The following is a 23,514-nucleotide window of genomic DNA, read 5'->3' as shown; positions in this document are numbered from 1 at the left end:
CTCACCCCACCCAGAGGAGTTTCTATAGCCTGAGGCTCATTAAAAGAATCAGATTAATCAGCCTGCTGGGAGAGGCATACCTCGGAGTACTTTGAGTCTTTGCCTGATCTGCTTCGGGACCCAGGCCTTAGAAAAGCAGACTAGTGTGCATGTTGGTCCTGCCCAAATGCACCCAGCCCCAGCAGAGGAAACCTCAAGCTAAGGATTGTTGATAGATCCAAACAAGGTACTCAGGGCCAGTCACAAACTGGGACTGACATTGGTCTGCATGAGAGACCTTCCAAAAAGACTGAGAGTCCTAGCAGATCTACCTAATACATAGAAACAAACCCAAACAGGCAGACAAAATGGGGACACCAAAAAAGGAGCCCCACTGAAAGAACAAGAGAAGTTTCCAGAAAAAGAGCTAAATGAAATGGAGATAAGCAATCTATCAGATATAGAGTTCAGAATACTGATTGTAAGAATGCTCAACAGCATGAAAAAACATATGGAAACTATGAAAACTCACCAGTCAGAAGACTACATTGGAAGGAATAAACAGCAGATTAGAGGAAGCTGAGGATCAGATCAGCAAGTTAGAAGACAAGGTAGAAAAAAATCACACAATCAGAGACCCAAAAAGAAAAAAACAATTAAAAAATATAAGGACAGTCTAAGGCAGCTGTGGGACAACAGGAAATGTAAAAATGTTTGCATCATAAGTGTACCAGAAGAGGTTGAAAGTAAGCAAGGGTTAGAGAATCTGTTTGAAGAAATAATGGCAGAAAACCTCCCTAACCTGGTGAAGGAAAAAGTCACACAAGTTCAGGAGGCACAGAGGGTCCCAAGCAAGAAGATTCCAAAGAAGCCTATGTCCAGACACATCTTAATTAAAATGCCAAGAATTCAAGATAAAGAGAGAATCTTAAAGGCAACAAGAGAAAAACAATCTGTTACTTTCAAAGGAGCTCCCATAAAGCTGTCAGCTGACTTCTCATCAGAAACTCTATAGGCCAGAAGGGAATGGCATGAAGTATTCAAGGTAATGCAAAATAAGGATCTGAAATCTAGACTACTCTATGCAGCAAGGCTATCATTCAAAATAGATGGTGAAATAGAGCTTCCCAGACAAAAAAAAAAGGGCTAAAGAAGTTTATCACCACCAAACTAGCATTGTAAGAAAAATGTTAAAGGGACTGCTATAATAATAAGAAGAAATAGAGAGAGAAACAAATTCATAAAGAATTAAAATGCAATAAATAAAAACCTGTCAATAATACCTTAAAGACTTTGAGAGGTCAACAGCAAAACAGTCATAGTCATGGACTTTAACACCCCATTGACTTCACTGGATAGATCTTCCAGACAAAAAGTAAACACAGAAACAGTGACTAAATGGCACACTAGATCAGATGGATTTAACTGATATTTACAGAACACTTCGCTCCAGAGCTGCAGAATATACAGCCCTCTCAAATACACATGGGTCATTCTCAAAGATAGACCACACATTAGGATACAAAACAAGTCTCTACAAGTTCAAGAAGACTGAAATCATATCAAGTATCTCAGATCCCAATGGCATGAAATTAGAAATCAATAACAGTAAAAACACAAAAACATTCAAACACATGGAGGCTAAATAGTATGTTATTAAACAATGAATGGGTTACCAAGAAGATCAAGAAAGAAATCAAAAACTTTCTGGAAACAAATGAAAATGAACACATAACAACCAAAAATCTATGGGACACAGCAAAAGCAGTCCTAAGAGGGAAGTTCATAGTACTATAGGCCTTCCTCAAAAAGCAAGAAAAATTTTTAGTAAACTACCTAACCCTAAAACTTGAAGAATTAAGAAGCTCCCCTGTGAAGCAGTATGAACCAGGACTTTTGTTTGCTGGGAGTTTTTTTGTTACTGCTTCAATTTTATCAACTGTTATTAACCTATTCGGGTTTTCTGATCCTTCTTGATTCAGTTTTACATTATCTCACTCATATGTGGAATCTAATAAACAAAATAGACTAAGGAACAAAATAGACCCAGAGACATAGAAGCATGAAACAGACTGGTGAATCTCAATGGGAAGGGGCAGGGAGGGAGTGAAGGAGTGGGTGGGAGAGATTAATCAAAGAACATATATGTTATATGCATAGCCCATGGACACAGATAATAGTGTGGTGAAGGCCTGGGAGGGGGGAGAGAGGGTGAAGGGGATCAACAATAAAGATAAATTTTTAAAAATCTGCTAGAACTGATAATTCAGTAAAGTATCAGGATACAAAATTAATTTCCAGAAATTGGTTGCATTTTTATATACCAGTAATGAAATATCAGAAAGGGGAACTAAGAAAACAATCCAACTTACAATTGCACCAAAAAGAAAATACCTAGGATTAAATTTAACCAAGGAGGTAAAAGAACTGTACTCAGAAAGCTGTGAGACACTGAAGAAATAAATCAAACAAGTTACAAGCAAATGGAAGTATATACCATGTTCATAGGTAGAAAGAATTAATATCATTAAAATGACCATACTACCCAAAGCAATATATAGATTCAACTTAATCCTGTCAAAATACCAACACTGGGGGGAGAAACAAGATGGCAGTGTAGGTAACAGCTGCACCCACCGCTTCCCACAATCACATTAAAATTACAACTAAAATACAGAACAGCCATTATTCAGAACCTCCTGAAAATCGGCTGAACAGAAGCCCTACAACCAGGGTACTGAAGAAGCACTGAGGCCAGTAGGAGAGGCAGAGACGTGGATGGATCGGGGCTGAATTGTGGAGACTCAGGTGCAGGCCCATACCCAGTGCTGCAGTTTAAACCTAGGAGGGATATCTTGGCGGTGGAGGTTTCCCGGAAGAGTGAGGGGTCCCAGCCCCAAATCAGGCCCCCAAACCCAGGGCTCCAGGGCTGGAAAGAGAAGTCCCCAAAACTTTGGGCTGTGAAAACCAGTAGGGACTGTCTCTGAGGGACGCGGAGAGTGCGGGCGTCCCAGGCAGCTCCTCTTAAAGGGCCCATGCATGAACTCAGATGCGCTCCCTCTGAGCCTCAGCACTGGGCAGCAGCTTGAAAGGAACCTGAGATACTTGGGGAGGAACTAACCTGCCTGAAATTGGGGCAAGAGGTGGAGGGGCAGCTTTCTCCCAGACAGAAGGGCTGGCAGAGGCCATTGCTCCTTTGGCGAGGCCTCCTTGCACAGAGCCAGCAGGCAGGCACCATATTTGAATCTCTAGCACCTGAATCACACCTTTGGCCCCATCCTGGTGATTTCCTGAGACTCCTCCCTTCCCTACTTGCAAACTCATCCAAGCCATTTCCAGTGGCTTTTCTATGTAAGTGGCCACTTGAGCCTTATGTGTAGGACTTTCCTAAAATCCCTCAGACAAGCAGTAGTTTTCCTCACATGGCTTGATAATTGGCCCCAGGCCTGGCACTAGTGGCAGCCTGCATTGGTTCATAGCTTGGCCTCTCCTGGGCAACACCAAGCCCAGCACAAGTAGCAGCCAACTATGGTTTGGCGCTGGTACAGGCTGACTTTGCACCTCCCGAGAGGCCCCAGAAACAGTGCACCTGGTGGTGAAATTCAACCACGCTGGTTTACAACCCTATCACATCCATGAGTGAAACACTCAAGTGGTGGACTTGGTGAACACCAAAGCTCCACTGAAGTAAATCCTGTTCCATAGGGATGTCTCCAGCACAGCAGCTGTTTGGCTGTAGTTGCAGCTGGTCCGCACAGCCGATTGGCCTGGGGGTCAATTCCTCCCAGTGATCCCAACAGCAACCAAGGCTCAACTACAACAGGACAGAGCACACAGCCCACACAGGGGAGCACCTAGAAGGCCCAGCTCAGGTGACTGGGGGGCTGAGCCACTGGACCTTACAGGACACCTACTACACAAAGCCACCTACAAACTCCAGGAAACATAGCAGCTCTACCTAATACATAGAAACAAACACCTGGAAGCAGCTAAAATGTGGAGACAAAGAAACATGCCACAAAGGAAAGAACATTAGAAATCTCCAGAAAAGGAGCTAAATGAAATAGAACCAAGCAAGCTACCAGATACAGAGTTCAGAATTATGGTTATAAGGATGCTCAAGGATATTATTAAGACTATTAAGAAAACAAGTGAGACCAGTGATGACATAATAAAGTACCAATCAGAAATGAAGGCTACATAAACTGAAATGAAGAATAATTTACAGGGAATCAACAGTAGAGTAGAGGATGCTAAGATTCAAATCAGCAATTTAGAATATGAGGAAACAAAAAACACCCAATGAGGAGAGCGAAAAGAAAAAAGAATCCAGAAATATGAAGATAGTATAAGGAGCCTCTGGGACAACTTCCTGAGTCCCAACTTTCGTATTATCAGGGTGTCAAAAAAGGAAGAAAGAGAGCAAGAAATTGAAAACTTATTTGAAAAAATAATTACAGAAAACTTCCTATCTGGGGAAAGAAATAGACTTACAAGTCCAGGAAGCACAGAGAGTGCCAAACAAGAGGTACCCAAAGAGGCCCAAAGCAAGACTCATCAAAATTAAAATGCCAAAGGTTAAAGACAAAGAGAGAATCTTAAAAGCAGCAGGAGAAAAGCAGTTAGTTACCTACAAGGGAGCCCCCATATGACTGTCAACTGATTTCTCAACAGAAACTTTGCAGGGCAGGAGTGACAAGAAATATTCAAAGTTATGAAAAACAAGAATCTACACCAAGATTGCTCTTCCCAGCAAAGCTATCATTTAGAACTGAAGGTCAGATAAAGAGCTTCTCAGACAAGGAGAAGCTAAAGGAGTTCATCACCGCCAGACTGGTAGTACATGAAACGTTGAAGGGTCTTCTCTTAGAACAAACTAATGAACGAAAGAATCTGATGAACCAAATAGATCCAAAGACATTGACACATGCAACAGACGATCATATTTCAGAGAAAAGAGGGAAGGGGGCGGAGGGTGGAAAAAGATTAACCAAAGAAGTTATAGGCATATATGCATAACCCATGGACACAGTCAATAAAGGGGTGAATGCCTGGGGAGGGGGTGGGAGTGAGGTGGAGGGGGTCAATTGGGGGGGAAAAAATGGGATGCCTATAATACTTTCAACAATAAAGATAAATTAAAAATAAAAATATATATTTTCCTTCTTCAAATAGCACAATATATAAAAGAACTTAAGTACCTGAAGAGCCATTCAAAACTGCATCATCTTCTGAAATGAATTCTATTCCTAGCTTTTCTCAGTTTTCAATATAAGCTTTCCATAGGAGGACCTTGTAATAATCATGTGCTCCACCTTTAATTTCTACCTAATAAAAAATTAAAAAACAAAAAAACAGAAACAAAAAAATTCCAATGCTGTATTTTACAGAACTAGAACAAATACTCCAAAAATTTATATGAAACTACAAGAAAACCTGAATAGCTGCAGCAATATTGAGAAAGATGAGGAAAGTTGGGGGTATCACACTATCTGATATCAAACTGTCCTACAAGGCCATAGTAATCAAAAAAGCATGATTACTTGTATATAAACAGACATATATATCAATGAAAAAGAATAGAGAACTCAGAAATAAACCCATATCTATATGGTCAATTGATACTTGACAAAATAGGCAAGAATATACAATGTGATAAAGACAGTCTAGTCAATAAATGGAGCTGGGAAAATTGGACAGATAAATTCCAACAAAAAAAAAAAGAAAGAAAAGAAATTTGACCACCTCCTTACACCTTATACAAGAATAAACCCAAAATGAATTAAAGACTTAAATGTAAAACTTGAAACCATAAAAATCCCAGGAAAAACATAAGTAGTAAAATTTCAGACTTTTTTTATAACAATATTTTTTTAATATATATTTCCTTGGGCAAGGGAAACAAAAGAAAAAATAAACAAATAGGATTACATCAAACTAAAAAGTTTTAGCTCAGCAAAGGAAACCATCAACAAAATGAAAAGACAACCCACTGAATGGGAGAACATATTTGCCAATGATAGATCTGATAAGGGGTTAATAACCAGAATTTATAAAGAACTTTTAAGCTCAACATAAAAAAATGAACAATCCAATTAAAAAAATGGTGAGAGGACCTGAATGGACACATCTCCAAACAGGACATACAGAAGGCCAAAAGACATATGAAAAGTGTTCAATATCATTAATTGTCAGAGAAATGCAAATTAAAACCACAATAAAATATCACCTCACACCTGTCAAAATGGCTGTCATCAATAAATCCACAAATGACAAATGTTGGCAAGGATGCAGAGGCAAGGGAACACTTGTACACTGTTGGTGGGAATGCAGATTGGTGCAGCCACTATGGAAAACAGTGTGGAGTTTCCTCAAAAGGTTTAAAATGGACCCTCCTTATGTTCCAGTAATTTCACTTCTGGGATTTATCCAAAGAAACCCCAAACACTAATTTGAGAGAATATATGCACCCCCTAGGTTCATTGCAGTGTTATTTACAATAGCCAAGCTATGGAAGCAACCAAAGTGTCTATCTATAGATGAGTGGATAAAAAAGTGATGGTACATATATACAATGGAATATTATTTAGCCATAAAAAAAAACTTACCATTTGCAACAGCAGTGAAATAAGTAATTCAGAGAAAGAAAAATACCATAAGATTTTCCTTATATGGGGAATCTAAAGAACAAAATAAGTAAACAAAATTCAAACAAACTCAGAGAGAGCTGGTGGTTGCCAGAGGGGAGAGGGGGTTTGGGGTGCTGGTTGAAAGAAGTGAAGGGATTGAGAAGGACAAATTGGTAGTTACAAAATAGTCACCAGGAAATAAGTAAAGCATGGAAAATACAGTCAAAATATTGTGATAACTGTTTATGGTTCCTGTTGGGATACTGGAAATATTGTGCAGAACACTATGTAAAGTATATGATTGTGTAACCACCAAACTGTACACCAGAAACCAATACATAATAAAAAATAAAGGAACCAAATTGACCAACAGTGGGAAGAAAGATGACTTGTTCTTGAAGACAGGCATGTAAGGTCAAAATATGAATTTTAGATAGACAGGAACAGTTTTACCAGGTGGAAAAGAAACAATTTGGTAATATGTAACGCACTTGCAATGTCAGAAAAAAATGAGTATTATACTTCAACTTAAAAAAAAAAAAATGAATCATCAAGAGAAGCACTTGAGACAGTTGGTAAGCTGTCAAATATATTTTTAGCAATAACTCTTTAAAATCATTCCATAAATCCAAATATGGAGGCAGTCATACTCTATAATTTTTTTTACAAAACATACTATACTAAAAAATTCAACTTGCTTTACTCTTTGTTCAACAAATTAGAACACGTTGAAGTATAATCTAAAGTATGTTAAACATAATATATTTATATATAAAATTTTAAATTTCATCTGTCAAGAGCACATCTAGTCAACCTTGTTTATCATTATTTATTATGTATTTTTCTCTCTATTTTAAAAAGATTTACTTTAAAACCTTTTTCCATTTTCAGTTATTTTTAGATAATGAAGATTTTGTAAACTGGTATTTTCCTAGTTTAAACATACATTGAAGTTTAGCTCTATTTTCTCAGTAAATGAGTTCTTAATTCTGGTTTTAGCTGATTTAGCCATGTGCCTCAGATTGTTAAAACATTGAATCTTTAATAGGATGGTATTTGACTCCAAGTACTATGCTCTTGACGCATAAACAATTAAAAACAACGAGTCTCTGTGATGGGCTGAATAATGGCTCCCCCCAAATTTCTGTGTTCTAGTCCCTGGAACCAGTGGATACCATTACATGGTAAAGGAAAATTTGCAGATATGATTATGCTAAGAGTCTTAGAATGGGGGAGAATACCCTGGTTAATCATAAGACTCCTTTATAAAAGGGAGGTAGGAAGATCAGAACATTTATAGAAAATGTAATGGTGAAAGCTGAGGTCAGAGAGAAGAGGTTAGGCTGCAGGTTTTGAAAATGCAGGAAGGGGCCACGAGGCAAGAAATTTAAGCAGCCTCCAGAAGCTGGAAAAGGCAAGGAAACACATTCTACCCTAGAGCCTCCAGATGGCATGCAGTCCTGTGGACCCATTTTAGTCTTCTGACCTCCAGAATTGTAGGAGAATATACTTGTATTGCTGTAAGTCACTCTAATTCTGTGGTAATGTGTTACAACAAGAGGAAACCAATAGCCTTATTTGGATTTTTCTATTTTCTGTTCTGCTGAAAACTCAAGGAAAACTTGGCTTTTCCCCAATCCAGTTTCCTTTTAAGAGGATCATGGCAAGCAACAGAAACATACCTTTCTTACCATTCCTTTTATGGGTCAGTTCAAAAGTCTTCTTTCGCAAGACCTTAAGTCCATCCCTGGCCTCTCATATGAAGTTGCTCTTATTAAAGGGACCATAGGTCAATTCTAAAAGTGCAATGGGATGACATTAATAATTAAGCTAGGAAGACTGAGGTAAAATGGATCTATGCTAGGATAGATGGTCACATTACTTATATCCCTCTGCAGTACTCATTTTGTTTTTCTTTTGAATTACAATTCAATACTTGTCAGTCTCCCATAAATCCTTCCTTCTCCTGCCAGAAGTAAAAGAAATTTTCCTCTTTGTGTCTATTCTCCATCATCATTACCCTCATCGTCATCATCATCATGATTGCCATCACTCTCATGACCATTATAATAGCTAAAACTTCCATCTTACTGCCTATTGGGTACATTGTATCACATTATGTGTAACAACTGATTTAATCCTTACAACAACTATAGTAAAATAGCACTAATGTTATCATATTATAGAGAAATTATTGAGGTGTGGAGGCTAAATAACCTGCTCTGGTTCACACAATGGGAGTTGGCAGGACTAGAATCCAGTTTCAGTCAGTTCTGCTTCTTTGTCACTATTGCACCCCCAAAGAGAACTTTTCACAGAGAAGGCATAAGTGGTCATTTGAAAAATTAAGGACACCTAAGTTCACACACTTACACCCCTAATTCTAAGTATTAATGGAAAAAGGCTTTTAAGAAGTAAACAATAATTTCAATATAATAATTTGTGTTCTACTTAGACCTATGGCAAATTAAAAACAAACAAAAACAGCTATCCACAAAATATGTTGTCTCTGGTCTTTTAAGACCTAAATTAAAATTATTAGATTGGAATTGGGGAAATAAGAGTTATTAGAAGGAAATATGCATTTTTACTTATTTTATTTTTAGTTTTATTGAGGTATGTATATAATTGACATACAGCACTGTATAAGTTTCAGGTGTAGAGCATAATGATTTAGTTTACACACATTGTGAAATTATTATCACAATAAGTTTAGTTAACAACCATCATCTTATATTGAAATATAACAACAAAAAAGGGAAAAAAATATTTCCTGTGATGAGAACCCTTAGGATCTATGCACTTAACAACTCTCAAATATACCACACAGCAGTGTTAACTATAGTTACGTTGCACATTATGACACTAGTATTTATTTATCTTGTAACTGGAAGTTTATACTTTTTGACCACCTTCATCTAATTCCCCCTCCCCACAAACCAACCTCTGGTAACAATAAATGTAATCTTTTTTCTATAAGATTAGTTGGTTTTGTTCTCTTTGTTTGTTTTTGTGTTTAGATTTTACATGTAAGTGCAATCATACAGTATTTGTCTTAATCTTTCTAACTTTTTCACTTATCATAATAGACCTTAAGCTCCATCTATATTGTTGCAATTTGCAAATGGCAGGGTTTCCTTCTTTTTTATGACTAGATAATATTTAATATTCAGCATATATATATATACACATATATACACATATATATTCACACATACATTTTCTTTATTCATCCAGCAATGGGCACTTAAGTTGCTTTCATGTCTTGGATATTATAAATAATGATGCTATGAACATGGGAGTGAAAATATCTCTTCCACCTAGTAACTTCATTTCATTCAGATATATTCTAGAACTGGAATTGCTAGATCATATGGTAGTTCAGTTTTAAGTTTTTGAGGAATCTCCATACTGTTTTCCATAGTAGCTGTATCAACTAATATTCCAACCAACAATGTACAAGGTTTCTCTTTTCTCCACATCCTTGCCAGCATTTGTCTCTTGTCTTTTGATAAAAAATATTCCAACTGGAATTAGGCAATATCTTACTGTGGATTGTTTTGTTTTGTTTTGTTTTGTTTTTGTCTTTTCCTTATGTTTAGTGGTGTTAAGCATCTTTTTATGCACATGTTGGTCATTCTGTATCTTATTTGAAAAAAATATCTACTCAGTTCCTTTGCCCATTTTTTTAATTGAATAGTTTAGTTTTTTGCTATTGAGTTGCATGAGTTCTTTATATAATTTCGATATTAAACTTTTATCAGATGTATGGTTTGCAAATAGTTCTTTTTTCCGTTCCGTAGGTTGTCTTTTCATTTTGTCCATTGTTTCTCTTGCTGTGCAGAAACTTTTTAGTTTCATGTAGTTCCACTTATTTTATATTTTGTTGTTTATCCATTTATGTAAGGACTTACTATTGCCTATTTCTTGATTGTTTTCTAATTGTTTTGTAGATTGCTTCTTATTTCTTATCCTGCTGTCTTTTTTTATTTTGGTATCAGTATGCTTTGACTACTTTATCATGCTCTTTTTTTTTTTAATGTATCTTTATTGATTTCAGAGAGAGGAAAGGAGGAGACAGATAGAAACATCAATGATGAGAGAGTCATCGATCAGCCGCCCCCTGCATGCTCCCGACTGGGGATCGAGCCCACAACCCAGGCATGTGCCCCAACTGGGAATTGAACCCCAATCGCCTGGATCCTAGGTAGACGCTCAACTTCTGAGCCACACCCAGCCGGGCTTTATCATGTCCTTTTCTGTAATTACTACACGTTTTTCCCTTGTCTTAAGTAAAATATCTTAAAAATATAATACCCTATTGTAAACCAACAATTTAACTTCTATAGTGTTCCTAAACTTTATACTTTTTTCTTCCCCCCTTAAATTTTAGATTATTGTTGTTACAATTTATATATATTATTATGCTTTATCCAGTAACAGATTATTGTAGCTATGGTTATTTTTACTATTTTTGTTTTTTAACTTTTATAGTAGAGTTTTAAGTGAATCATATGCCACCATTACCATATTGGAGGACCTAGCTTTGACTCCATATTTATTATTACCTGTGGGTTTACAGTACCTTCTTATGTTTTAATGATGTTAATTAGAGTCCTTTTATTTCCATTCAAAAACCCTTCCTTTAGCATTTCTTGTTAGGCAGCTTCAGTGATGATGAACTCCCTCAGATTTCGCTTGTTAAGGAAAGTCTTTATCCCTTCTTCATTTTTGAAAAATGGATTTGCTGGATATAGAATTCTTAGTTGCAGTTTGTTTCTTGCAATATTTTGAACATGTCATTCCATTCTCTACTAGGCTAAAAAGTTTCTGCCTAGAAATCCACCTGTAGTCTTATGGGGGTTCTCTTATGAATAACTTCTCTCTTTTCTGCATTCTAAATTCTTTCTTTTTCTTGACTTTTAACAACTTAGTTATACTATGTCTTGGTGTAACCCTATTCAGGTTCAATCTATTTGGGGTTCTTTGGGCCTCATAGATCTAGATACCCTTTTCTTTCCCCAGGTTTGGGATACTATCAGCCATTATTGCTTCAAATATACTTTTTGCCTCTTTCTCTTTCTTGTTTTGGAATTCCCATAATGTAGATATGATTTTGGTTTTGGTTTTGTTATGTCCCACAAATCCTATAGCGTTTTTTCATGCTTTTCCATTCTTGTTTTTCTTTTTTCTTTTTGCTCTTCTAACTGGGTAATTTCCAACATCCTGCCTTTGAGGTCACAGACTCTTTCTTCTAATCAAGTCTGCTTTCGAAGCTCTCTTCAGCCCAGTCAATGTATTTTTATTTTTCAACCCTAGGATTTCTGTGTTTGTTTGTTGATGGTTTTTATTTCTTTGTTAAACTTCTCATCTCATGAATGTTTTCTTAATTTTGTTTAGTTGTGTCTTTTTGTAGTTTACTAAACTTCTTTAAGAACATTATTCTGAATTCTCTGACGGTTCATAAATCTCTCTCTATATAGTGACAGCTATTGGAGCTTTATTAATTTTGGGGGGGTTGTGTTATGTTTATCTGATTTTTTGGTGATCTTTGATTCCTTACATTAGCATCTGTACATATGAGTTAGTGACCTTCCCATCAGAGGAACTGTAGACTGATGGGAGGCCTCTCAGCATGGCAGTGCAGTTGGTGTATAGCGGCTCCTACCACCTTTCTAACAGTTTGTCTTGGTCTCTGTGGTTCAGGGGGATGCTTCAGCATCATCTTCATGTTCTAGGATTTTCTCAGTGATGTCTTTTCCATAAGTAGTTGTTAATCGTTCTTCTTGTGCAAAAGAGCATAGTCAGGTATGACCTCTGTCACCATCTTGGTCACATCACTCCTGCATTTTTAATTTTTTAAATTAGGGATTAACCATGGTGTTTATAATGGGCTGGTAGCTCTATTTTCCTTAATAGGTCAAATGCTTGCCAAATGTCTTTTACAATAACTAAACATAAAGGGCATTTTTGTCAAAGGCTTGGGGAAAAGAGGGAAAACATTTAGTTAGAGAATATGGAACATTTATATGGCTTATAAGATAAACTCTTTTGCCAAATTTGAGACAAGTCATGTTGAGAAGGGCCCCTGGGCTGGGGCTGCCAGCTAAGTGTGTGAAGTCTTCTGCTGCTTAATAAACAGAATAACTATTGATTTTGATTATGGGCACATTTATGCCAAGAAAAACACAGGCCTAAAAGATAAATTTTGAGTTTAAGAAATTAGGTAGCACAATTAGTGCTGCTTCTTCTTTATGAAAAAGTACTGCTCCAATGTGAACCATGATGTATTTAAGTAAAGGTAAGTGCATTCTACTGAGCTAGTGATATGAGGGTTACAAACAGGTAAAATCACCAGAATGAAGATAGGACTTGTATTAGTATAAGCATGAGGATTTCATTAAAAAAAAATAAAAAATTGATTCCTTCAAATACTAGATGATTTGATATAAAAATATAGATATAAATTTATGTGAATCTTAATGCCTTTATGGGACACATAGTCATTTAAACAAATGATAACTAAGTTGATATAAAACCTAGTCTTTTCTTCTTCTTAACTGTCAGGGTAACTAATAATTTAGGCTCTTCCAAACATAAGAAATAAATTAGATATATTTCTAAAATGTGTCTTGATGCCTGGCCGGGCATGGCTCAGAGGGTGAGCATCGACCTAGGATCCAGGCGATCAGGGTTCAATTCCCGGTCAGTGCACATGCTTGGGTTGCGGGCTCCATCCCCACTCAGAGGCGTGCAGGAAGAAGTCGATCAATGACTCTCTCATCAATGATGTTTCTATCTCTCTCTCTCCCTCTCCTTTCCTCTCTCTGAAATCAATAAAAATATATTTAAAAAAATAATAATAAAATAAAATAAAATATGTCTTGATAATTGCAACTAATTACAAATGAAGTTATAAACATATTTCAATACAGTCAACCTTTATTTGGCACACATTGTGCCAAGCAGAAGACTCATTTCTCATAAAAAAAAAAAAAAGTATACTCTCATGAGAAGTATAGCTAAAATATGCACATTAAAAATAACTTTTTCAGATTATAATATTAAATAAATGAACTCAAATCCTGAGGGAAGTTTGAGAATCTAGAAAGCTTAAATTTTACAGATAAACAGATGTGATTTTATTGAAACATAAAAACAGATGTGTCTTCTCTCTTTATGAAAAACCAGAATATAAATCTAAGGCTTTGGAATATTTGATATCCTGTCCTGACTTCAGTCCTGCAGAATGTAAAATTCCTGTCCTCCTCCACAGTGCCAGGGAGCTACTCTTTCTGAAAAAGTTTGGAAGCTTTTTAATGCATGGCTGTGCTCAGCCAGTCCTGTGGGAGGTATGGAGGAAGAAAGGAATTTGGCTGGGGGAACAGAAACATATTAAAAAACAAAACAATACAGTGACAACATAAAACAAAAAAAAACAACTAATCTTGTGATTTGGCTAAACAACACTAAAGAGATGGGTTAGTAATTTTCTAGTACCCTTATGGATCTACTCTTACTCTATGCATTGGAACTAAAAATAAAGAGAGCTAATTAAAAACCTAAGTTTTAGAGTATGTATTTTAAAAAGTATATTGCTCTCTTTAATTACAGCTGACATATTTGAAGTGTGAATGAAATAGCCCCTTACCCTCCACAGTAAAGACCATATTACATCAAACCAAAGTATAGCTTTTTAGAATTGGAATAGTCTTCAAATATTTATTTTTCAAAAAATTTTTTTCTTTTTTTAAGTTTTTTGATTAATCTCTCCCCACCCATTCCCTATCCCCACCTTCCCTCTAAGATTCCTCAGTCTGTTCCATGCTTCTATGTTTCTGGATCCATTTTGTTCATCAGTTTATTTTTTTATTATATTCTACATATAAGTGAGATCATGTGGTACTTACCTTTCTCTGACTGGCTTATTTCATTTAGCATAATACTCTCCAGTTCCCTCCATGCTATCCCAAAAGATAGGAGATCCTTCTTTTTTACAGTTGCACAGTATTCAATGGTGTAAATGTAACACAGCTTTTTTATCCACTCATCTACTGATGGGCACTTGGGCTGTTTCCAGATCTTAGCTATTGTAAATTGTGATGCTATGAACATAGAGGTGCATAAGTACTTTTTGATTGGTGTTTCAGGTTTCTTGGGCTATATTCCTAGAAGTGGGATCACTGGGTCAAATGGCAGTTCAATTTTTAATCTTTTGAGGAAAGTCTATACTGCTTTTCATAGTGGCTGCACCAGTCTGCATTCCCACCAGCAGTGCACTAGGGTGCCCTTTTCTCCACACCCTCACTAGCATTCATTGTTCATTGATTTGTTGATGGGAGCCATTCTGACAGGTGTGAGGTGATACCTCATTGTGGTTTTAATTTGCATCTCTCTGATGCTTAGTGACTTTGAGCATTTTTTCATATGTCTCTTGGCCATCTCCATGTCAGATTTGGAGAAGCGTCTATTTAGGTCCATTGCCCATTTTTTAATTGGATTATCTTCCTTTGTTAAGTTGTATGAGTTCCTTATATATTTTGGATATTAACCCTTTATCAGATGTGTCGTTGGCAAATATGTTCTCCCATACAGTGGGCTCCCTTTTCATTTTGCTGATGGTTTCTTTTGCTGTGCAGAAGCTTTTTATTTTGATGCAGTCCCATTTGTTTATTTTCTCCTTAGTTTCTCTTGCCCTAGGAGATGTGTCGGCAAACATATTGCTGCAAGAGATGTCTGAGGTTTTGCTGCCTATGTTTTCTTCTAAGATTTTTATGGTTTCATGTCTTATATTAAGTTTTTTATCCATTTTGAGTTTATTTTTGTGTATGGTGTAAGTTGTGGGTCTAGTTCCATTTTTTTACATGTACCTGTACACTTTTCCCAACACCGTTTATTGAAGAGACTTTCTTTACTCCATTATATGTCCTTGCCTCCTTTGTCAAATATTCATTGATCATAATGGCATGGGTCAATTTTGGGGTTTCTGTTTTGTTCTGTTCCACTGATCTATATGTCTGTTCTTGTGCCAGTACCAGGCTGTTTTGATTACAGTGACTTTGTAGTATAACTTGATATCTGGTATTGTGGTGTCTCCAACTTTGTTCTTCTTTCTCATGATTGCTGTGGCTATTCGGGGTCCTTTTTGTTTCTCTATAAATTTTTGAAGTGTTTTTTCTAGATCTGTGAAATATGCCGTTGGTATTTTAATAGAGATTACATTGAATTTATAGATCGCTTTATGTAGTATAAACATTTTAATGATACTAATTCTTCCAATCCATGAACATGGTATATTTTCCCATTTGTTTATATCTATTTCTTTTTTCAGTGTGCTATAGTTTTCTGAGTACAGGTCTTTTACATCTCTGGTTAAGTTTATTCCTAGGTATCTTATTTTTTTAGTTCCAGTGGTAAATGGGATTGTTTTTATAGTTTCTGTTTCTGAGAGTTCATTATTGGTGTATAAAAATGCCATCACTTTCTGGGTGTTAATTTTGTAGCCTGTTACTTGCCAAATTCATTTATTAAATCTAGTAGTTTTTTGGTGGAGTCTTTAGGATTTTCAATGTACAATATCATGTCATCTGCAAATAATGACTGTTTTGTTTCCTCCTTTCCAATTTGGATGACTTTTATGTTTCTTCTTGTTTGATAACTATGACTAGAACTTCCAGTACTATGTTGAATAAGAGTGGGGAAAGTGGACACCCCTATATTGTTCTTGTTCTTAGGGGAAATGCTTTTAGTTTTACCCATTGAGTATGATGTTGGCTGTAAGTTTGTCATATATGGCCTTTATTATGTTGAAGTATGATCCCTCTATTCCCACTTTGCTGAGAGTTTTTATCAAAAATGGGTGTTGGATTTTATCAAATACTCTTTCTGCTTCTATTGATATAATCATGTGATTTTTTTGTCTTTCAATTTGTTCATGTAATGTGTCATTTTTCTTGATTTGTGAATTTTGTACCAGCTTTGCATCTCTGGAATAAATTCCACTTGGTCATGGTGTATGATATTTTTAATATATTGCTGGATCTGATTTCCTAATATTTTGTTGAAGATTTCAGCATCTATGTTCATCAGGAATATTGGCCTGTAATTCTCTTTCTCTGTTGTGTCTTTATCTCGTATTGAAATTGGGCTAATGCTGGCCTTGTAAAAAGAGCTTGGACGTGTTCCTTCCTCTTGAATTTTTTGGAATAGTTTGAAGAAGGTAAGCTTTAGTTCTTCTTTGAATGTTTAGTAAAGATTCCCTGTGAAGGGATCCGAGCCATGGTGTTTGTGTGCTGGGGGCCCTTTGATTGCTGCTTCAACTTCATTGGCAGTTATCAGCTTATTCAGGTTTTCTAACTCTTCCTGATTGAGTTTTGGAAGGTTGTATTTTTCTAGGAACTTGTCCATTTCATCCAGGTTGTCCAGCTTGGTGGTGTATAGTTGTTCATAGTATTTTCTTACTATCCTTTGTATTTCTGTTGTGTCAGTTATTTCACCTATTTCGTTTCTGATTTTGAGTCCTCTCTCTTTGTTTCTTGATGAGTCTGGCTAAAGGTTCATTAGTCTTGTTTATCTTTTCAAAGAACCTGCTCTTGGTTTCACTGATCTTTTGTATTTTTTTAGTCTCTATGTGATTTATTTCTGCTCTGATCTTTATTATTTCCTTCCTTCTGCTTACTCTGGGCTTTTCTTGTTCTCTTTCTAAGTTTTTAAGTTGTAGGGTTAGAGAGTCCATTAGAAGTTTTTCTTGTTTTTTGAGGTAGGCTTGTAGTGCTATGAACTTTCTTCTCAGGACTGCTTTCATTGTGTCCCATAGATTTGGAGTTGTTATGTGATCATTTTCATTTGTTTCCAGGAATTTTTTTTATTTCTTTCTAGATCTCTTTGGTAACCCATTCATTGTTTAAAAACATGCTATTTAGCCTCCATGTGTTTGAATGTTTTTTAGTGTTTTTATTGTGGTTGATTTCTAATTCAATGCTATTGTGCTCTAAGAAGATGCTTGATATGATTTCAATCTTCTTGAACTTGTAAAGACTTGTTTTGTGTCCTAACATGTGGTCTATCTTTGAGCTTTTACATATGCACTTGAGAAGAAAGTATATTCTGCGGCTTTGGGGTGGAATGTTCTGTGTCAATTAAATTAAATCCATCTGAATTAGTGTGTCATTTAGGGTCACTGTTTCCTTGCTGATTTTTTGTCTGGAAGACCTATCCAGTGAAGTCAGTTGGGTGTTAAAGTACCCTAGTATGACTACTAGGGTTGTCAATCTCTCCCTTAAAGTACTCTAGAAGTTTTTATAAATTTAAGTGCTCCTATATTAGGTGCATATATGTTTATCAGGGTTATATCCTCTTGTTGGATCAATCCATTTAGTATTATGTAATGATCTTTCTTGTCTCTCTTTATAGTCTTCATTTTGAAGTCTATTTTGTCCGATATGAGTATTGCTACCCCAACTTTTTTTCATTTCCATTTGCATGGAAATTTTTTTTCCATCCCTTCACTTTCATCCTGGGTGAGTCTTTTGTTCTGAGGTGGGTCTCTTGTAGATAACATATATTTGGGTCATGTTTTCTTATCCATTCAGCTACCTTGTGTCATTTTATTGGGGGCATTTAATCCATTTACATTTAAGGCTATTATTCATAGACACTTATCTATTGCCATTTTAATTCTTTATACTTATCTTTTTCTCTCTATATTATAGCAGTTCCTTTAACATTTTCTGTAATGCTGGTTTGGTGGTGATAAACTCCTTTAACCTTTTTTTGTCAGGGAAGCTCTTTATATCACCATCTATCTTGAATGATAATCTTGCTGGATAGAGTAGTCATGGTTTCAAATCCTTGTTTTGTATTACCTTGAATACTGCGTGCCATTCCTTTCTGGCCTGTAGAGTTTCTGATGAGAAGTCAGATGACAGCTCCTTTGTAAGTAACAGATTGCATTTTTCTAGCTTCCTTTAATATTCTCTCTTTGTCTTGAATTCTTGGCATTTTAATTATTATGTGTCTGGTCCTGGGCCTCTTTAGAGTCTTCTTGCTTGTGCCTCCTGAACTTGTGTGGCTTTTTCCTTGACCAAGTTAGTTAAGTTTCCTGCCATTATTTCTTCAAACAGATTCTCTAATCCTTGCTTATTTTTTACCTCCTCTGGCACTCCTATAATGGAAATATTATACATTTCATATTGTCCCACAACTGCCTTAGACTGTCCTCCTGTTTTTTAATTGTTTTTTTCTTTTTGGGTTTCTGATTGAGTGATTTTTTTCTACCCTGTCTTCTAATTTTTGATCTGATCTTTGGCTTCCTCTAATCTGCTTTTTATTCCTTCCAATGTATTCTTTATTTCTGCTATGTCATTTTTAATTTCCTTCTTAGTTTCCATATCTTTTCATGCTGTTGATCATGCTTACAGTCAGTATTCTGAACTCTATATCTGATAGATTGCTTATCTCCATTTCATTTAGCTCTTTTTCTGGAGACTTCTCATGTTCCCTCATTGGGGCTTGTTTTTTGGTCTCCCCATTTTGGCTGCCTATTTGGATTTGTTTCTATGTATTAGGTAGGTCTGCTAGGACTCCCAGTCTCTTTGGAGGGTCTCTCATGAAAGCCAATGTCAGACGCTGTTTGTGACTTGCCTTGAGTACCCTGTTGGGAGCTATCAGCAACCCTAGACTTTAGGTTTTCTCTGCTGGGGCTGGGTGCATTTGGACAGGACCAAAATGCACACCAAAGTCTGCTTTTCCAAGGCCTGGGTCCAGAATCAGATCAGGCAAAGGCTCAAAGTACTCTGAGGCCTGCTTCTGCCTATAGGCTGATTCTCTTAATGAGCCTCAGGCTGTAGAAACTCCTCTGGGTAGGGCAAGGGTTTTCCAGCAGGGTGATGCAATTGCTTCCCCCCCCCCCCCCCGCTGGCAAAACCCACAATTGTCCCCATAAGAAAGATGTCCTCCACAGTCTGGGGGAACATCTTGGCACAGGAATCCAGATGGCTGCCTTCCAATCTCACTCTGCAGAGCCCAGAACCCTAGGTTCTCCCCACATAACTCCAGTCCACTCTGCCCTCCCTCTGCCAGAGCCCAAGGTGAGTGGCTGCACATGAAACTTTGTGCATTGGCTCTTTAAGAAGGTGCCTGTAGTCTCTCCCTATCAGACAGAAACCCAGCTGCTTTTCACAGCCAGATGTTATGTGGGTACCTTTCTCAGTTCTGGTGCTCTTAGCTGGGAAGCCCAGCCTGGGGTTTAGACCCCAGAGTCCTCAGTGGGAACCCCCCACAGCTGAGCTATCCTTCTGGACCTTCAGCTACTGCTGTGGGAGCCCAGCCAGCCCTCTCGTGTTCTCTCTTCCTACCTGTCTCTATGTGATCTCCACTTTTCCTCCTTGGTTATGAAGGTGCTCTCCAATTCATCATCCTTTGGTTATTCAGGATGAAATTTTAGTTGTAATTCCAGTTTGGTCCAGGGAGAGTGTCAGCATAGCTTCCACTCAGTACACAGCCATCTTGGATCTCCTCAAATATTTATTTTATTATTTTATTTTTTTATCTTCACCTGAGGATATTTTTACTGATTTTAGAGAGAGGAAGGGAGAGAGAGAGAGAGAAAGAGAGAGGTAGAGAAAGAGACATCAGTGTGAGAGAAATATCCAACGAACACCCCCTTTGCATCCTGACCAGAGGGGTATGTTCTCTGACTGGAAATCATCTGACAACCTTTCGGTGTATGGGATGATGCTCCAGCCAAGCAGCCTGGTCAGGGAGACACAGGTGGAGTTTTAAAGATATACTTAATTTAACATAGTAAATCCAAAATATTAGTTTAACATATAGTGCAATTTTTTTCATATAAATTTTTGAATTCCTGTGTGCATTTTGCACTAGCAGCTCATCTCTATCTGGACTAGCTACATTTCAAGTGCTCCATAGTCACATAGAGGTGGCTGCTGTGTTAGCTCAGCTCTAGTGTTTGTAAGACAGTGGGTTAACACACACAGGCTTCTTTACTGCACGATTTTTCATAGGTGTTGACATGCTAATATACACCAGGCACACTTACTAACATCAGCTTAGGCAGCATCATTTGCAATCTGCTGAGCTACACCATGTGGCACTCATAGGTAAGACTTCTTTAAGCCACTGGATTTTGAAGACATGGCTAACAAATTATTTATAGCCACGAGCTAAGCAGTAAACATTATACCAGATACTTAACGTTACTGAATTTGTTTCTTTCTCTGAAAAAAACAAAAAAAACTTTTACTGATATCTAGATAAAAGCATTAGTAAAGCACCATGAGAAGGGCCTAGGACACAGTAGGTGCTTAGTAAATGTATTACGTATGCATTTTCTCTACATGTTTATGATATTAGAAGGGACATATTATCTGTAATATATTTGAAACTACATGTGAGTTTATGGTTTTGAATGGTGAATTTTAGTAAAATTTTTCAAGGGACTGAATTTAGAACTATGTTGTCTTATTTATTATTTTTTTAAAAATGTTTTTATTGACTTTAGAGAGAGAGAAAGGAAAAGGGAGAGAGAAACATCAGTGTTGAGAGAATTGAGCCCCCAACTCGGGTATGTGCCCTTAATGGGAATCGAACTGGAGACCTTTTGATGCATAGGACAACACTCAACCGAGCCACACCAGCGAGGGCAGAACTACATTGTTTTCAACCTGCACATATAAGCCTTAGGTGGAGGAGATATGAGGTAGGGGTCTCAGAAAGAGGAAAGGAAGAATGGGCACTTTATACTGTCTTTAAGCTTTCCTGCCCATCTATAGCCAGAAAAACTCTTCAATTATTAAACTGTAGATGAACTTCCCTTTCGGGGGGGGGGGGAGCACAGTTAAAATTAATTGGTAACCTACTATAATAGGGAATTCAAGAATGGAATGAAATGTATGCCTAAGCCTGCAAAACTTTCTATTTATTAGAGGTTGATTGCCTTGTGATTCAGGTTGCTCTGAGAAATGGTCCCTTATTTTGACAGGTACTTACGTTTGTTAAAGAAAGGAAAACTATATCATACTCCAGTGAGAACTGCAAAAAGAGTCTTGCATAAATAAGGTAAATGAGATAAGATAAAAGAATTTTTCCTGGGACGAGCCACATTCTGCAAGTTGCAATTTAGAACTATTTATTTTTTTGTTTAAATGAGAACATTTTTATTCATAGAAAAATAGAATTTTAAAGCTGAAACTCAGACATACTTCTTCCATTTATATTTTTATTAAGATAAAATTGACATATTAGTTTTACCTATACAACATAAAAATTTGGCATTTGTATATATTTTTTAAATGATCAGCAGACTAAGTCTATTTAAAATCTATCACCATACAGTTACAAAAATTTTTATTCTTATGATGAGGCCTTTTACAATTTACTCTCTTAACAACTTTCAAATATGTTATGCAGTCTTATTAACTATAGTCACCATGCTATACATTGCATTCCCAGGACTTATTTTATAAATGAAAGTTTGTACTTTTTGACTACCTTCACCCATTTTGCCCAATCCCCACCCCCCACCTCTGGAAACCACATTTGTTCTCTTTATGAGCTTGTCATTTTTATTTTTTTTAAGATTCCATGTATAAGTGAGATCATATGGTATTTGTCTTTCTCTGTCTGACTTACTTCATTTAGCATAATGCCCTCAAGGTCCATCTGTGTTGTTGCAAAGGGAAGGATTTCCTTCTTTCATATGGCTGAATAATATTCACATGTACATATACATATACATATATCACGTTTTCTTTATCCATTTATTCACCAGTAGACACTTAGGTTGCTTCCATGTTTTGGCCTTGATAATGCTAAATAATGCTGCAATGAACATGAGGGTGTAGATGCTTTTTCCACATAGTGTTTTTGTTTCCTGCAGATATATTCACAAGTGGAATTACTGGATCATATGTAGTTCAATTTAAAATTTTTTGAGGAACTGCCATATTGTTTTTTGTGGTAGCTACACCAATTTACATTCCCACCAACAGTGCACAAGAGATTCCTTTTCTCTACATTTTCGCCAACACTTGTTACTTGTCTTTTTTATAATTGCCATTTTCATAGATGTGAAGTGATAGCTTACTGTGGTTTTAATTTGCATTTCCCTGATGATTAGTGATGTTGAGCACCTTTTCATCACCCTGTTGGCCATCTGTATGTCTTTAGAAAAATTCAGATCTTCTGCCCATTTTGAAATCACATTGTGTGACTTTTTGTTGTTTGTTGCTGTTTTGTTATGGAGTTGTGTGAGTTCTTAATATATTTTGGATATTTACCCCTTAGAAGATATACAGTTTACAAATATTTTCTCCTATTATTACAAATATTTTCTCCTAATATTACAAATATTTTCTCCTTTTTCATTTTGTTGATGATTTCTTTTGCTGTGCAGAAACCTTTTAGTTTGATGTAATCCTACTTGTTATTTTTGCTTTTGTTGCTTCTGGTGTCAAATACAAAAAATCATCATGAAGGCTGCTGTCAAGGAGCTTACCGCCTATGTTTTCTTCTAGGAGTTTTATGGTCTCATGTTAAAATCTTTAATTCAATTTAAATTAATTTTTGTGTATCATGTGTATCAGCTTGTGTATCAGTTTCATTCTTTTGCATGTGGCTATTCAGTTTTTTCAACAGCACTTATTAAAGATTAATTGTATATTCTTGGCTCATTTGTCATAAATTAATTGACCATATATGCACTGGTTTATTTCTGGGCTCTTTGCTCTTTTCCACTGATATATGTGTCTGTTTTTATGCCATTACTACACTGTTTTGAATGCTGTAGCTTTGTAATATAGTTTAAAATCCAGGAGCATGATGCCTACAGTTTTGTTCTTATTTCTCAAGATTGCTTTGGTTATTCAGGGTGTTTTGTGGTTTCATA

This window comes from Miniopterus natalensis, chromosome 10, assembly GCF_054644295.1.
Source record: "Miniopterus natalensis isolate mMinNat1 chromosome 10, mMinNat1.hap1, whole genome shotgun sequence".
In the NCBI taxonomy this organism is placed as follows: domain Eukaryota; kingdom Metazoa; phylum Chordata; class Mammalia; order Chiroptera; family Miniopteridae; genus Miniopterus; species Miniopterus natalensis.
This window is presented reverse-complemented; position numbering follows the sequence as displayed.